This window comes from Pleurodeles waltl, chromosome 5, assembly GCF_031143425.1.
Source record: "Pleurodeles waltl isolate 20211129_DDA chromosome 5, aPleWal1.hap1.20221129, whole genome shotgun sequence".
Lineage (NCBI taxonomy): Eukaryota > Metazoa > Chordata > Amphibia > Caudata > Salamandridae > Pleurodeles > Pleurodeles waltl.
The window spans coordinates 53,227,598-53,241,249 of NC_090444.1; the positions used below are offsets into that span (position 1 = coordinate 53,227,598).

General features: G+C 45.0%; 1 protein-coding gene across 1 annotated transcript in view; it reads left to right on the forward strand.

The window, feature by feature from the left end:
- The first annotated feature begins 3,551 nt into the window (after positions 1-3,551).
- Positions 3,552-13,652, forward strand: part of LOC138295328 (uncharacterized) — a 298,639-nt gene continuing 288,538 nt past the window's right edge. Inside the window, exon 1 of the mRNA XM_069233552.1 lies at positions 3,552-3,645. The gene's annotated coding sequence lies outside the window, so the exon portion shown is untranslated. The remainder of the gene's footprint in view (positions 3,646-13,652) is intronic.

Sequence of the window (13,652 nt, forward strand, 5' to 3'; positions counted from 1 at the left end):
AACTTTAGTGTGTTTCTGGAGAAATAGTTGTACTTTACTCCTACTTTCCAGGGTCTTGGGAGGGGTATCTTGGACACCCTTAGTGTTTTCTAACACTCTCTGCGGGAGTATATCCTCTGAGATATTTTTGGCACATTGTCACTAAAATAAAGTACCTTTTTTTTAGTAACTCTGAGTATTGTCTTTCTTATGATATTGGCCGTCATTTCAACTTTGGCTGGCGGCAAGCGCCGCCCTCCAAGTTGAAACCGCCGGGCAGCCGCTGATGCGGCCGCACTCCCGCAGCGCCTATATGGAGATCCCCGCTGGGCCGGCGGGCGGAAACCTGGTTTCCGCCCGCCGGCCCAGCGGGGATCTAGGCCGCAACACGGGAGCTGGCTCCAAATGGAGCCGGTGTTGTTGTGGCAGTGCGACAGGTGCAGTTGCACCTGTCGTGCTTTTCACTGTCTGCGATGCAGACTGTGAAAATCTTCACGTGGCTGTACCAGGGGGCCCCTGCACTGCCTATGCCAAAGGCCCCCAGGACCCCCAGACTTCCCTTTCCGCCAGCCTTTTCATGGCAGTTCATACCTCCATGAAAAGGCTGGCGGGAGGGGGACTCATAATCCCCTGGGCAGCGCTGCAAGCTGCGCTGCCCTGGGGGATTACAACCGCCGGGACCAAAGTGCAGGAAACCACCGGTCCCGGCGCTGCGACCGCGATGCTTCCGTCGCGGTCGTAATCTCATGGTTTGCACTGCCAGTCTTTGACCGCCAGGGTTGTAATGAGGGCCATAGTACCTTTATGATATAAGTGGTATAGTAGGAGCTTTACATGTCTCCTAGTTCAGCCTAAGCTGCTCTTCTATAGCTACCTCTATCAGCCTAAACTGCTAGAACACTACTAATCTATTAATAAGGGATAACTGGACCTGGCACAGGGTGTAAGTACCATTGGTACCCAATATAAGCCAGGCCAGCCTCCTACACAGAGGCTGACCAATCAGAGAAGGGCACTACATGGCTGACATTGGTAACTTTTATCAAGAGTTCTGAATATCTTTCCCTGTGCAAGTTATATTAAATTCAACAGTGGCAAGTTGTTGGAGTTGTTGGATTTAAATTTTATACCAAATTGCTATATGTAGCTCCTTCCTATGGAAAATAAGACTTTATTATGCCCACTCACTACAATAGGGGAAAACAACTTTGGCTATTTGTCCCTCACTGGGGCTTATAAAGCATCTTTTATACATCCCTGCTTATAGTTATACTGCATCCAACTCCGGGGGAACTCAGGGCATATCTTAGGGGTGACTTATATGTAAATAAAGGTAGCTGGGTACTATGGAAGAGCTTTAAATTCCAAAGTCGAATTTAGAATTAAAAGCAGCCAGCAAGGCAGTCCTTCTTTTAAAATGGCACTGGACACCACAGCAGTACACCTATGGGTGTGATATCTATTCTGGGGACCCTAAACCAACATGCCTTACCATATACTAGGGAATTTTAGGTAGGTTGGTACGCACAATTATAATCAACCTAATTTGCATATGCCACTTTAATAAGAGCACAAGACCTGGGACTGTTTAGCAGTGCCCACAGCACCATCAGAGCCATTAAAACACCAGTATGAGTGAAAAAAGTGGACAAAAAGTGATGGGGCTTCTGCAATCAGCCCAGTTTTCCCACATACCGCGTGAGGGGAGGCTGCACTGGGGCTTGGAGAAGCAAAGACTAAAGAAGCCAGAAGGCACAACAGCAGAAACAAGGAAACTACAAACAGTGGGGAACAGAGCTCAGACAGAGGACAGTGCAAAAACCATATATGGATCAGTTTGTTGATCTGTACAGTCTAGGAACCATGATACCAATCAGGGCTCCATTTCCAGAAAGTCTTCTTGGCACAGACTAGATTTCATCATTTTGGCACTGTAAGCACCAAGACGGGAGTGAAAGCAGCAACTTAGGATCAGTAATCAGTGTGTTTGGTAGAATTTTGTTGTAAACTGAGGTGAAGGGGTGACCTCACTTTACTTGCTCAGTGACTTGCACAATATGGTTCAAAGTGCTCTATATGTTGATGCATAATAATACATACGCATGTATGAGGGGCAGTACAATTAGGTTGCATCACTGCTCCGTAATAAAGCTATTGCTTCATAGAGTCCTGGGCACATATAAACTTCACACTGTCTTCTGTCGCATTCAAGCAATATCTTTGTTCAGTGCTTCATACCACAACTATAAACATTTCAAAGAGCTGTACTTTGCTACTGTTAATTTATTTTTTGGTATTCAGTGAGAGTACATGTTGTATTGCCTTGCCCATTACTGGCCATATTTTTGTGAACATTGTACTGGGTTAATAAAAGCTACAGTCTCTTCAAGATTAAGTAAGGAACTTCCAATAATCATATCTTCAAATCCCCACTTAAAAAATAGCACTAAAAAATATGGGGCTGATTTAAGAAAGGTGACACTGCACCCAGTGCAGCGACACTTTCCTTGTGCCCCTTAGCACCCCCTACAGCCTCCATGTGTGCGGTGTATTTAAAATACGGCGCACCATGGCGCAGGGTAGTGGGCAATAGCATCAGAATTCCTGATGCTATTGATGTACTCTGCATGAGTAGCGCCAAAATCTTGGCGATACTTCTGCAGAGTACACAGGGGCCCATTGTATTCAATGGCATGCCCCGTTCAAATGCCTGCTCTGAGCAGGCGTTAAAAGTGCCAAAACAATGGCACAAGGAAATCTCTTAGATACCCTTGCACTATGTTTTTGCCCCCCCTAACAGGGGAACACCCCCCCTTGCATACATTATGCCCGGCCGGGCATAATGTGGTACATGGGTTTATAAAGTGGCACAAAGCATGCATTGCACCACTTTCTAAATATGTGATGTGTAAAAAGCCACTTTAGCACAGCCTTAGCATAAAAAAATTATGCTATGGTGTCGCTGAGGTGGAGGTAGGGCTTCTTAAATCAGGCCCTGTGTGCTTCATCACCATTTGAGGTTATCTGACACGCCCTGAAGAGAGGACTTGAGAAGCATAATAATCTTCTAATCACGGGTTGAAGAGGGGTGCTGTTGGGGGGGGCATTGCTGGGGCCCTAAAAGAGTGGACCCGGGGCACTTGCCCTCCTTACCCATGCCTGTGAACATTGCCGATCACAGGCTAGGTACACGTGTTTGCCAGGGGACCTCAGGTTGTTTTCGCAGACCTGCTCCTAACTTCTGATTCAGCAGTAAACACAAGTATAAACTTTGATGACGGTGCACCACTGCCTTTATTTGCTCATCCAAATCTCTTGAGCAATTTCAAAACTGCGATATCCAGTATTGTCATAGTCTGCAAAGAAAGAAGGAGGGTGAAGTCACCAACAAAAGACACTGAAGAAAACGACACGTTGTCAGGAAAATGCTGGAGGCTGCCACATGGACAGTTGTTAAACAATGATTGGCTAATGCCTGTTTTGATTAGCATCAGTTTCCCCTCCTTCTCTACCTGTAGTAACCCATAAATCCCAGACACAAGTGCAGCAGAGATTCAGATACCACTGTCTACACCACAACAAAGACTACAGGCACCATTGTGCTCCTTCCTGCCCTCCTTTGGGTCTGCAGAGCCCTTCCAGTGGAAAGAGAGGACTCTGCTGCAGGTGAGTGCGCAGAACTCGGGACTTCAAGACTCTCAGCATCTCTTTGGAGATTATGTTTCTTTGTCTAGATTCCCAGAAATAATTGTCTTGGTATCAGGCCCAGTTCTAGGGTGGGAAATTGACGGGGAGGGTTGGTTGGGGCCGGTCCTCCCAAGGTCAATGTATTATTGCAAAAGCATCCTTTGTTCTTATTGGTAATGATACACATGAATGTCTTGGCCTATTTCAGGTGTCTGGGATTGGTATGAAATCATCTGGATTTGTTGTTGTTTTCATGCTTATGTGAATGTGTGTGTGTGAGAGAGAGAGAGAGAGAGAAGTTGATGCAAAGACATATGCGATCAATGAAATCAACAAATACAAATTTGGCTCATAAAGACTGTCTTTTGAGAATGTGCAAAATCTAAAACTTGTAAATATGGGGTGAACAAACAAAGGTATGAGCTGTATAATAATAAACAACAGAAAATTAAAGAATGTATTACATGTAAAACAGACTACGTTGTCTCTGAGCTACTATGTACTTGTAACAGAAATTATGTAGATAGCACAACAAACAAAGTAAAACTCAGAATTCTCCAACATATACATGCAATAAAGAACTGAGAATGTCTGGGAGAAGCATACTGGGCACCCCAATGAATAAAGCTACTTTGGAATCAAACCAATAAAGCAAAAAAGCAAAAAGGAGAGCGGAAATGACTGTGGATTAAAATTATGAAGGAAAGAGTTGAGACTAATTGTACTGATGAAAACTAAGGCTCCTTTTAGTCAAAATTTGGATGCAAACTTGCATGTTCATTTTTAAGACAGCAGTATTAATATATGAAATGAAGAGCTTTCGTCTTCTTGTCAGTATTCAGACTTCTGAGAATAATGAACATAAAATAAGAGGAGCCTGGTTAGAAGAACTGAGAGTACTTGATGTATTTTGATATCTTGGAACTAAGATTTGAAAAGAGCTTTAACATGTATTTTACAATTTAAAGCACTTTAGTATTTTATGAGTTTAGAGTGAATGTGCATTTTATTGTTTAAAGCATTTCATGATAATGTTGGTTGAAATCTGAAATGTACTTTTGCATATAATGCACTTTTATTTGAATTTTGAGATATCTTTGTTTGAAATAATGAATGGTTTAATTCTTCCAATGGTCCTGAAATGTCAGAAAAGTATATGATGACATTAATATTATATTTGTACTTGCAGTTTATTATGCTTCATTACTTGTACAAGTCACTTTCCATGAGATTTTAGGAGGCTTGTAATTTCATGTAATTTGAATAATATTTGTTAAAAAAGTATCAAATAATTGAATGACTTACAAAATTACATTGGGATTGTCCTAAAAAGTGTAACAATAATTTAACATGATTATTTGTTCATATTATTATTAGATATATGCAATACGTTCTCTCATCTGGGAAAGGAGAAGACAATAAAAAGTATAACGAAGCGAATGTAAGATTTGCTGCCTGGCCTTAACTTCTTTTGTTTGTGGTTTATGTGGAAATCTATTATTTCATTTAGGGACATATGTAGGATTATGCACTTTACAGTGATTTTGTTAGTTCCCAAGAAATATTTATTTTGTAGTGGATCCTACTTAGTTATATTGGGAATCAGGAGTTTGCTTAGCCTTCTGGCTTGCAGACCTGCGCCCTGTCACCTGGTGACTTCTAACCTACTTAGCCTGCTCTGCTTTAGCACATTTATTTAATTATTTCTTCCAAGATGGCTGCTATGTTTACTGTCACGTTGTAGATGCTCCTCAGACTCGGTGCGATGCAAATAAGGGTCCGCCTCCTGACTCCACCAAGTCACCTATATAAACCACGGTGCATTGGAGTAATCGGGTGAGGGAAGGAAGGGGAAGGAACAGCAGGGACGGGATATCTGTAAAGAGAGGAATACACAGTGTTAATATCACATTGCCTGTCTACTCTCGCAATGTCTCGCTAAAGTACCGACCGTACCTGCCCATAACTCATGAGGGCAGAACTAATCCAACACCTATCTGTGCTCCATCTAAATCACAGATGGACGCCCCAAGCCAACAATTAATACCGATGATCTCTAATGGGTTGCTCAACACCCACTTTATATACAAGATAGTCACGAAATAATGAGGAGACAGAAACGAAGAGAAAGGGAATAAAATTAACGATGATAAGAACCTATCTCGTAGTCCTTTCTATGACTCAGTTAATCCACTAAGCCCCATGTCATAGTCACGCAATTTGTAGGAATAACCCGGTGTTATTTCATTACGTATTGAAAAGAAAAATCGTCCCGGCAGTTCAATTCCCGCAAAAATAAACATTAACCCCTTGTCGTAGCCAAACATATAATGTTCTCTGGCCCCAAGGATAATCGTTCGTGCTTTATTGGTAACTCAAACAAAAGACCGCCGTGCTTCAGAAGTTACCAGTGTCCTTGTCGAACTGTAAAAAGAAAGGCGAGGGATTCCGGCACCAAATCGTCTCACCGCTTACCACCTCTCCTTCGTGGCAGGTTCTCCTGGGAAAAAAAACTCGACACTCCCCCTGATATCGGGAAGGTCCCAGGCTCCACGGAAAACCGGAGGAGGAATTAAACCTCCTAAGCAAACAACTCAACCTCGGAAACGCCGTCAGCAAGAGCCCTCGTTGTCCATCCGACTGGTTTCTAGGAAACGAATAACGCACATTACTTCCTGTATGTGCTTGCTTTTTAAGCGATCTCTTCCCCTCTAGGCGTCATGGGATATGTAGTCCAAAAGGACTATGTTATCCCGATCAGCAATGTAGGCGCCGTGGCTAACACCTGACAGTACGCCCGCCTCCAAAGCGCCTCCTAGGACCAGGTTTAGAGGGATGACGGGCATGAAACAGCCGTACTGCCCTAGGGGCATGGACATTGCTTTCCGGCTCCCATGAATCGTCCTCAGCATTGTACCCCTTCCATGAAACCAAGTACCACAGCTTACCCCCCCGTCGTTTGGAATCCAACACTCTGCGCACCTCGTACTCCAGCTGCCCATCTCTGACCACCGGAGGCACCGCCTGCCGGGTCGCTGAAAGAGCCGGTTTCAAAAGGCTGCAATGAAATACCGGATGGATCCTTAAGGAAGCAGGTAAGTTGAGACGATAAGCCACAGGGTTTATCTGGCGTAACACCTCATAGGGACCAATGTAACGAGGATGAAAGACGCTACGCATCTTGAAGCGTATATACTTGGTGGAAAGCCACACTCTATCGCCTGGCTGATATGCCGGCCCCTCACGCCGATGTTCATCACCCCACTTTTTATACTGTTCTTTGGCCTTCTCCAGATTGAGTCGTATCTTCTTTTGCACGGATTGGAGATTCTTAATCATGGCATGAACCGTAGGTTGATCCGTGACTTCCCTAGGTATGTTTATGGGCAACATTTCCGCGTGGAACCCCGTGTTAGCACGAAAAGGAGATTCTCGTATCGAGCTATGCCAAGCATTGTTGTATGATAGTTCTGCCAGCCATAGCAACGAAACCCAGGATTCGTGAGCGTCCTTTGCATAGCACCTCAGATATTTTTTCAGGGTTTGATTGAGGCGCTCCGTCTGGCCATCGGTTTGTGGGTGGAAACTGGTGGACAGTGCGGATTCAATGCGCAGCACCTTGCACCACATACGCCAAAACCTAGCAACAAACTGGGGGCCTCTGTCCGAAATAATGGTTCTCGGTAGACCATGTAACCGCACCACTTGAGACAAAATTAGATGGGCGGTTTGACTGGCTGTAGGCAGATTTCTACAAGGGAGAAAATGACCCATCTTGGTAAGGCTGTCGATTACCACCATGATAGCGTTGTACCCCTGATCCATTGGTAATCCTACCACAAAATCCACGCTAATGTTTTGCCATGGTTTATCCGGAGTGGGCAAAGGTATCAGTCTGCCCTGGCTCTTCGCGTTTTCTCCCTTGGCCCGTGCACTTATCTCACACCGAGCCACCCAGGCCGCAACGTCTTTAGCCCAACCTTCCCACCTGAAATGTCGTTGAACTATTTGCGCCGTTTTGGTGTAACCAGGATGACCAGCCGTTACCGCATCATGACACCAATTAAAGGCTTGCACTCGGAGTTCACGTGTTGGCAAATACAAACGATTACCTTGCAACGGTATTCCATGCTTAAGGGTACGGTCCTGACTTAACTCTGCCCATTTCTTCCACTGAGCAGCAGACTTATGCTTAGAAACCTTTTCTAAGAAATGGGAGATATGAAGGGCACAAAGCACTCTTTCAGGTTTGATGATTGCTTCCTCAGGTCTTGAAGCGATGGTTCTCACGTCCTCTTGTCGAGACAGTGAATCTGCCTTGCGATTGTCAACCCCAGGACGGAAGGTCACCACAAACTCGTATTCTGAAAAAAACAGCATCCACCTCATTTGCCGCTGGGTAAGTTGTCTTGCCTCCCTCATATACTGCAGATTTCGGTGATCAGTATATACCGTGACCGGGTGTTGAGCTCCCCATAGGTAGTGTCGCCATTCCTGGAATGCCTTTTTGATGGCTAACAATTCCTTTTCTGCCACCGTATAGTTAAGTTCCGCAGCCGATAGTTTCCTAGATAAAAACGCAACAGGATGAAGCTGTCCGGTGGTTTTGTTTCTTTGTGATAACACGGCCCCTATCGCTATATCCGAGGCATCCGCTTCGACGATAAAAGGGGCATCCGGCTGTGGATGTTGAAGTATAGGTGCGGAGCAGAAGGCCTGTTTCAAAAAGCAAAAGGCCTCCTCTGCTTCCTCTGACCAAACAAAAGACACCCCCTTTCTTAGTAACCTTGTTATAGGTGACACAATGTGAGAAAAATGAAAGATGAATCTTCTATAGTAATTGGAAAACCCAAGGAAGCATTGCACGTCTCTCACACTAGTGGGTACTGGCCACTCCTGAACAGCCTGTATTTTTCTTGTCGACATGCAAAACCCTTCAGGGCTTAAATCCACCCCCAAGAACTCAACCTTCCGGACATGGAACTCGCATTTGCTCAGTTTGCAAAAAAGACTATGCTGTCGCAATGCTAGGAGTACTAAGGAAACATGGTCAAAGTGGCGCTCCCGGGATGTGGAATACACCAGAATGTCATCTATATAAACGATCACGAAACGGTCTACGTATTCCTTGAGAACATCGTTCAGAAAATACTGGAATGCCGCCGGGGCGTTACACAAACCGAACGGCATTACCAAGTACTCAAACAGACCATAACGGGTTTTGAACGCCGTTTTCCACTCGTCCCCTTCGCGGATTCTGACCAGATGGTAAGCTCCCTTCAGGTCCAACCTTGTATAGATTACCGCCTCTTTCACCTGTTCCAATAATACAGGAATAAGAGGAAGAGGGTATCTATTCCTCACTGTATTCTTGTTCAGCATTCGATAATCGATGCAGGTTCTCAACTCTTTATTAGCTTTAGCTATGAAAAAGAGTGGAGAGGCTGCCGGAGAACAAGATGGTCTAATGAACCCGATCTCCAGGAAGTGATCCAAGTATTTTCTCAAATGCTTGGTTTCTGGGTCTGATAGAGCATATACAGGAAGGAAGGAGAGCTCCAGGAATCAGATCTATCTTGCAATCATATACACGATGGGGTGGCAATGTCTCAGCCTGACCTTCGTCGAACACATCCTCGAACTCGGCATAAACAGAGGGCAATATCACTGTTTTCTCCATCACTGTGGCCAACTGTAACCCTTGAGCCAATGCTAACATGGGGGATTCGTCATACAAGAAGCAGATATTCTCACACCTCGAGGACTGAAAACTAACCGTCTTGGTTTGCCAATCTATAACAGGATTGTCTTTTCTTAACCAGGGCATTCCTAAAATAATTTCATACTGAGGAGCCTCTATTATATCCAGTCTAATTCTTTCTTTATGTTCCGGAGATACCCCATTGAAGATCAACCCAACGTCCTCAGTATGTTCTGTAAGGGGCCCAGATTTCAGCGGTGTACCATCAACCGCCAACACTATTTCGGGGTCCTTTCTCGGAATGCTAGGAAGTCCCAATCTCCTAACCACCCCTGCATCTATGAAATTTCCCGTGGCTCCGGAGTCTATCATCGCCCATACTGGAAACTTTTGTTCTTTGGACACCAGCTCCACTGCTAACAAAAGGTGGGACGCCTTTTCCTCCTGTGGAAAAAGGGCTAAGGAAGTTAACCGTAACACCGGTTGGGGTTCTATAACGGGCAATTCCTCTTTCTCCGAAGTTTTTCCTGCCGTAACCGCTGCCTTTTGAGTGGGGGAGTAGGAGAATCTCTTACGTGGTTTCTGGGGACAATCTCTTACATAATGACCCTTCCTGCCGCAATACATGCACAACCCCTGTACCCTCCTACTCTCCTTCTCGGACTTCGACAAGGGTGCCCTAACGGCTCCCACGTCCATAGGCTCCCCACCTATATCATTGGGAGTAGAAACAGATCGCACTTCCCTTTCTGGAATGCCTGGTCGCCTATCCCCCGCTCTACGCTCTCCCCTTCTTTCTGCTAATCTGTGATTCAGTCTCAGGGTAAGATTCACAAGATCTGTACAAGTGGAAGGCTGCGGGTCTATTTGAGCGAGTATATCCTTCATGTCGTCTCGTAAACCTTGATGATAGAGAGACATTCTCTTCTCCTCTGGCCACCCTGATTCTGCCACCAATCTATTAAAGGTCGTGAGATAAGAGAACAGATCAGACCTCCCCTGTCTCAACTCCAGTAATTCCCTGTCAGCACTAAAAGTGGTTGTTCTATGATCAAACACCCTCTCGAAAGCCGTCCGAAAGGCATTCCAGTCCGATAACAAGGGGTCATCGTTCCTGACTAATGGTACGGCCCAATTGGCTGCGTCTCCCGAGAGATAAGAAATAGCGAACATTACCCTGGAAAGGTTAGAGGGAAAAGACGCGGGTCTACAAGAGAATTGTAGAGACAACTGAGTTAGAAAGGCCTGAACTTTCCTGGGGTCCCCTGAATACCGTTCCGGGCTGGCCAAAGGGATAGGAGGGGAGACATTCACGGTTACCTGTGGTGTGGATGCTGAAGCATCGAAGGGATTCCTAGTAAGCCTTTCTACCTTTTCCTTTAACGCTGCTGCCTCCACCCTAGAATTAGCCAACTCTTGTTGCACTACTACTAACGCCTGTAATACATCATCCATAGATGCCATCTTTGTATCACACCGAGCGGGAGGAGCGTTATTCGTGGGTGCGTTATTCTGTCACGTTGTAGATGCTCCTCAGACTCGGTGCGATGCAAATAAGGGTCCGCCTCCTGACTCCACCAAGTCACCTATATAAACCACGGTGCATTGGAGTAATCGGGTGAGGGAAGGAAGGGGAAGGAACAGCAGGGACGGGATATCTGTAAAGAGAGGAATACACAGTGTTAATATCACATTGCCTGTCTACTCTCGCAATGTCTCGCTAAAGTACCGACCGTACCTGCCCATAACTCATGAGGGCAGAACTAATCCAACACCTATCTGTGCTCCATCTAAATCATAGATGGACGCCCCAAGCCAACAATTAATACCGATGATCTCTAATGGGTTGCTCAACACCCACTTTATATACAAGATAGTCACGAAATAATGGGGAGACAGAAACGAAGAGAAAGGGAATAAAATTAACGATGATAAGAACCTATCTCGTAGTCCTTTCTATGACTCAGTTAATCCACTAAGCCCCATGTCATAGTCACGCAATTTGTAGGAATAACCCGGTGTTATTTCATTACGTATTGAAAAGAAAAATCGTCCCGGCAGTTCAATTCCCGCAAAAATAAACATTAACCCCTTGTCGTAGCCAAACATATAATGTTCTCTGGCCCCAAGGATAATCGTTCGTGCTTTATTGGTAACTCAAACAAAAGACCGCCGTGCTTCAGAAGTTACCAGTGTCCTTGTCGAACTGTAAAAAGAAAGGCGAGGGATTCCGGCACCAAATCGTCTCACCGCTTACCACCTCTCCTTCGTGGCAGGTTCTCCTGGGAAAAAAAACTCGACACTCCCCCTGATATCGGGAAGGTCCCAGGCTCCACGGAAAACCGGAGGAGGAATTAAACCTCCTAAGCAAACAACTCAACCTCGGAAACGCCGTCAGCAAGAGCCCTCGTTGTCCATCCGACTGGTTTCTAGGAAACGAATAACGCACATTACTTCCTGTATGTGCTTGCTTTTTAAGCGATCTCTTCCCCTCTAGGCGTCATGGGATATGTAGTCCAAAAGGACTATGTTATCCCGATCAGCAATGTAGGCGCCGTGGCTAACACCTGACATTTACAGTTAGGAAGATGTTTTGATTTCACGTTATCAGTGCCACTCTGTGAAGGTGTCATTATCAGCTTCAAAGACAAGTAATATCCATACGTTTTCACATCATGTCCCTTTCCCACGTACGTGAGACAGGGACATAATGTACATTTGGAGGGAATTGTTTATATAATTGCCACCTCAAGCATGCCTTCTCATCTATTGTTTGGGAAAATACCCCCGTCAGGGGTCCTACAAGAGCTAGGAATCCAGATGCTGTAGACATTATCTATGCTACACGTTGTCTTGATGCAGACCCAGCCTTCGTGTCACCACGGAGTCTGATTTAGAGACCTCATTCCAAGGTAACAAGCGTTGAGGGGTGGTTCTCATGGACACGGTACTGGCAGATTAGGTTTATCACACCTAGCGCTCTTTAGGTTATAAATTAGGTGTATCATGCTAGGGTATTACGGCCTATTTTACAGCTTATGTTTTTACAATATGGTGTGGGTCTTCGTATTCATGAATCTCAACTTTACCATTCCGCGTCTTGCATCGTTCATTATTCTAATCATTGTAGCTCATGCATTTTACAGTAGATTGCGGTGTTGTTAATAAAACCTATTGAAAACTTCACTGCATCTCCTTCATTGCCTGTGTGTGACTTAGACTCGTTGCTCAAGTGAGAAAAGGGTAATCTCCATTCTACTGCGACTCTCCTGAGATGTCGCACTCTTGAATCCATGTGTAAAGGCCGACAGAAATCACCTATTACTGTTTGGGTTTTTGGTGAGGTACTGCTTGTGTGCCGGAAGGGTTGGGCCGACAGCTGCAACTTGTTGTAGGAATAGCCTAGTCGCCTACAAACAAAAGTGCTGTCATCCCTAAACCAGCAGTCTTGCCTAGAGCAAGAGTCCAACTATGACAATTTTGCCTTTTAAATTAACTTTTGTCATTGTATTAGTGATTTTTAATCAAATGGATACAAAAAGAGGAAAGGGATAATGTAAGAAACACCATTTTACTTTTGGGAATCGAACCAAATGACAAATGAAAGAATAGAAAATATAAGGTGAAATTAAATGAATACCTTGGAAACAGGAGATAGACCATGTTTTGTATTTGGTTACCATTCTAGTGGTTTTTAGAAAGAGTGAAAAGACTACACTATGTTGTGTTAAAAAGCATGCTGATATTCTTGAACTCTATGGTCTAGTTGAAGGTGAAATTCTGGAATGCATCGGCCTTTGGGTGCATGTGTGTATTTGTGGTGAAGATTCAATAGAAAATAAAGAAAATAATTGGCCTACAAAGATCGTGGTGCTGCTTCTCTTTTCTGGGGGAAGAAACATACATTTGTATATATATATATATATATATATATATATATATATATATATATATATCGAAACAAAACCGTCCTTTAACGGCGTGCTCCTCGGGTGGTGCCTGCGTCAGGGATGGACCAATTCCCAGCAATTAATTCTTTCCAAAAGTAATTTGCAGCACTCCAAAAGACTTTGGGGGTGATTCTGACCCCGGCGGGCCAGGGTCGGCGGGAGCACCGCCAACAGGCTGGCGGTGCCCCGCAGGGCATTCTGACCGCGGCGGTACAGCCGCGGTCAGAAGAGGAAAACCGGCGGTCTCCCGTCGGTTTTCCGCTGCCCTTCTGAATCCTCCATGGCGGCACAGCTCGCTGCGCCGCCATGGGGATTCAGACACCCCATACCGCCAT